Raw genomic sequence first — 4,673 nt, 5'->3', positions numbered from 1 at the left:
AACGTAACCAAATAAATCCATAAAATCTCCGAGAAGCCAAATATCAGAAGACAGTTAATGGACCAAATCGAGATATATATTTGCTGGCGATCTCGCAGTATCGAAAGGATACCGAGATCGTGCCAGGATACAAGCTTGGTTACAGAACGTAACCGAATTCGCGCGAAGTTACAATCAAAGTGTGAGTATAAGAATGGAAGCAAAATATAGCTGTCATTAGCACAGTCAAACAAAAGCACATGAAAACAAGCACTGGTACAGTTGGTTATAATAATAATTGTTTTTATTAAACCAGTCGTGTTCTCGTGATAAATGTGAGTCACTACAAGATAATGAACCTCACTGTAATATGTGAGATAACGATCACTCAACACAAGCACAAAAACAGAGGCCCCGAACAATTAGTTATAATTGCTCTCCTACCTAGATCCCATAATCGAATGTATTTGGTCACAAGATTACAGAATCTCTTAGTAAAATCTCAGAACCATACATTTAATACGTCATTTACAAAATGTCAATCAATCGTTTAACACCCCACGTTTCTTTCGTTTCTACATCAATCATTCACTATTCTCCTTCTTTTCTCTTCGATCTTCTTAACCACGTACCTCCTGTCATTTCACTATCGATTGATGATGTATACCACTTACATCTGTCGACATCAGTAGCACATACCACAGGACTACTGTACCTATTAAAGTGATTGTGCCATGTGATGAACCCCATAGAGATAGACTCCAACACTATATATTTATCTCTGAGCTAAAGATAAAAAAGTCGATTTGATCATTTGTAATTTGATCGTAGAAAATTCACTAAGGTCATCAAGTTATCCCAACAGAAGGATCCCACAAGAACACCACCATTTTCTTTGAAGCTACTACCAAATTTCAAACAGCAAAGGGCGAAAAGCCAGGTACGCTCTCATATTTTGCATTGTGTTAGTTCATTAGAATACTTTCCCGGTAGAGGCGACCCCACCTCAATGAATAGCTGCGAGAGAAGGGTTGATAAACACTTGCTCACTCATGAACTTCGTTCTCCCTCTTGGGCATGAAAAAGCATACCACACATTGTCATGTAAACATAACGAGCCACATAGTGCATTTTCCTGTTTACTCAGTGGTTGAAGAGGGCATTTTAAAGAATTATTTTCAATAAGGCACACAACATATTTCGTGTTATATGTTCGGCTCTGATACGTCACATGCTTGAAGCTAACTTCTGCTAAATTTGGACGGTTAGTGAATTACGCCACCGTGCTTTGTAGGTAAGTCCCCCGTTTAGGATGTTTAAAAAGTTTAGAGAACAAATATTGTTTATCTAATTCCATGTTGTATGCACGTTAAACCAATTCATTCATCAATCTAGACGATCTCCGGTCAAATATACTTAGTTAAGACACAGCCTAGATTAATGGATAATTGATAAGAGTAGATACACGGTATTGAATAGAAAATTACTGAGTTGCTATGTGCGTTGTGAATTTCTTTTAATCTTGCAGCTGCAAGAACTGGTTTTTTGCGCTTTTGTTTCCCTTTACGCTTGTCAACATGTCAGCTAATAGCTGGATTTTTGTGATGCACAAGAGTGCCAACACGCAAAGTGTAAGTATTAAGAACAATAATAGGAATAACACCATATCTCAGTACTCATGTGACTGATTTGCTTAAACTGGCAGTCCAGATTGTCTTTAGTTTAGCCATCTTGATATAGAGTATGATGGCAAAACTTTTCGATTTTACTAAAGCACTCGGTTGTAGCCTATTTTTCGAAATACAGCTAAACTGATTCTTCAACATTCCATTAACTGAGACCTGTTTCCACATTATAATTTTTTTCATAGTGTGTCCATTTCCTATGGCAATCCGCTGGAATTTGTGATACTCTCACGGTTTCCCACAATTTACGAGCATTCCATGTATCAAAAAATGGTTGCCCTGGTTGTCAGTAGGGAAATCAGCCTCTTGGCTTCTGATGTAACTCGACTTTCATCATGCGGCGTCATAACTCATCTAAATGATAACCTTCTGACTCGCAGGGTAGGGTTTAAGTGGATTGAATAACTTTTTCTGTTTAGCGTTTCTTTAGCGAGTTATTTTTCTTTGGGATAGGGTCGCTAACCTCATGCCCAACCTTCCTCCTTTATCTGGACTTTGGACCGGCAGTAGCCCCGGAGGGGCGCTAGGCGGAGTATGGTTTCTGTGGCTTACCTGAAATTTCTTCATTGAATAGTTTGAGTTCACCCTTATAATAAGTATACATTGATATCTCTCATTGCAAAAATTTAAACCCAAGTTTTATCAACTAATGTTTTTGTTATTCCTTCTGTATCTTATTCGTCTTTCTTTCAGCGCTACGAATGCTATAAACAATGATGGAAATTAGGGTAGATTTGCGTCTGCCAAGGCTATATGATATATCATGTTTAGACAGATAATAACAAATGTGGATCCGTAAAACAGTACCAACACAAACCCGTTTGTTGACATGTTGTTCTATCTGTATAGATATTTGGATACAAATTTTCACTCACTTTATCTATTTAGTAACCCCGAGCAATATCTATTCTGTAGACTCATACTGTAAATTAATAATGATGCTTGCACAAATACCGTGTACCTGCTATGGATAATTATCATTCGCGCCATTCATATTACTATGTAAGCGCCTGTAGTGGCTGTGCTTCGAACCGTTATCGTACAATCTTCAACGGTGTTTGATATCAGAAGGTAAAAAGAAGAAGCTACTACAGTTTATTTAACAGGTAATTCGGACCACACAGCAGAGAAGCAAAACGAATGAGTAAGCGAACTACGGTTGTAGCAGTAACAGTAGTAGTGGTGTAAATGTATATATATATAAATATAAATATATATATATAGGGAAATGGATGAGTCATCGAATAGATTAAGCAGCTAATAATGAATCTAACAGAATGAGTATATGCGTAGGCGCTAAACAATGTCCAAGCACACGTATTCCATACAAGCACAATAATAATAAAAATACAACAAGTTATCATAGCATGGATTACTTTGTCCATTAAATAGGTTAACAAAAGACCTTGACTGAGCTAAATGAGAATAAACTCAATTGCACGTAAGTCGCTATACGCCTTTGCCATTGATCTTCTCTTTTATAACGTATCAACTTGAGCTACTGATTACAGTAAATCCTTCGGCAATTGTAACATTTTGATCTTATTTCAGCAACTGGATGCATTCAAATAGGGAACTTTTCCGAAAACAGAGCGTTTCATTGGTAGGCGCCGTTGCACCTAAAGTTGCCACAGATATTCGGAGTTTGACAATTCTTTAGTCGAAGGATATAGATTCAGTCAAGTCAGAAATCAGGAATGAATGAGTTCGAAGATATAGTTGGAAAGTTGTCAATATGTTAAGAAGCATCTTACCTAAGCTATCAAGTAGTCGAAACGAGTGCGTAGCATGGCGTACACACACGTGATATGATGTCTTCAGTTAGGATGTGTTTAGTAAAACTAATGAGGCCAGCATCAATATTGAAGATCTATAGAACTGCCTGTCATTGAGATTTATTTACCACCACATACCTTTGTTACTCAAACACAAGAATCCTTGCACTCACGATATGCTAGTACACCGGGTGATCGTTGTCAGATGAAAATACCTATGGCTTTATGGAACGTAAACGATTACAAACAGAAAAGACAGGAGCGCAAAACGGGCAGAGAAACACTCCAATATAAATTACAACAATGTGTTGGTAGAAGCGGCATTATTCACAACATAACCTTGACACAACATAATGAAAAGCCAACTTAATATAGCTCACATTGTCTAAAACAAACGACGCAAATGTAGTTAAAAGTAACAGAAACTCGAACGAAACTCCAAGCTCACGAAACGCAGAACATAGCGCGGAATCCATAATGCCCTACGGCGATCTCGTTAATATTGCACATCCTGCCATTAACACGCGGATCTGGTTGGTTGCCCACGTGGACGGATGGAACATGTAATATAGTCCGACTGCTCATGGACTGGCTGTGCCTGATTCAAATCTCGTAACTAAAGTATGCTATAATTACCACATACCATAACCTTACTCTTATTTCACCTATTATCATCTCCTTTTCTTCACTTATTCCTACACTTCGGTTTTCCCACACCGTTTGCATTATTAACAAATCATCTCGTTCATTAAATTGTTGTTTGAGTTAATTTACTGCTTATTGTTTTTCACTCTGCACTCAACCGGCATACTGCTTGATAATCTGATACCTGCTTGCTCCGAAAATTTTATTGGTGTGAGTTAGGCGCAATTGTCAAATTGCAAAACATACAAATCCTAAAATAACTTCGAAAATGACTGAAATTCGTGCAGTGGAGTAACTAGGTTACTGTGGTGGACCAGACAATATATAAACGCAAAAGGTATCAACAAAGTTAATAACAATCAATAGTAATATTAATATATACAAGTTAAATGTTACAAATACAATAATAATTAAGGACGTTACTTAAATTGCCCAAACGTTGCGTGTTCTGATTAAGTCCAGTAATGTAAATCCACAATTATAAATGCTTGATGACTCTGAGCAGGTTGGTGAACTCTCTAGCGATATAGTCCAACGTAGGATGTGATATATTCCGATTATAGTCTATAAATGTAGATAGTATTTGATT

This window comes from Schistosoma haematobium, chromosome 6 (genome assembly GCF_000699445.3).
Source record: "Schistosoma haematobium chromosome 6, whole genome shotgun sequence".
NCBI lineage: Eukaryota > Metazoa > Platyhelminthes > Trematoda > Strigeidida > Schistosomatidae > Schistosoma > Schistosoma haematobium.
The sequence above is the reverse complement of the archived record's forward strand: the minus strand, read 5'-3'. Positions refer to the sequence as shown.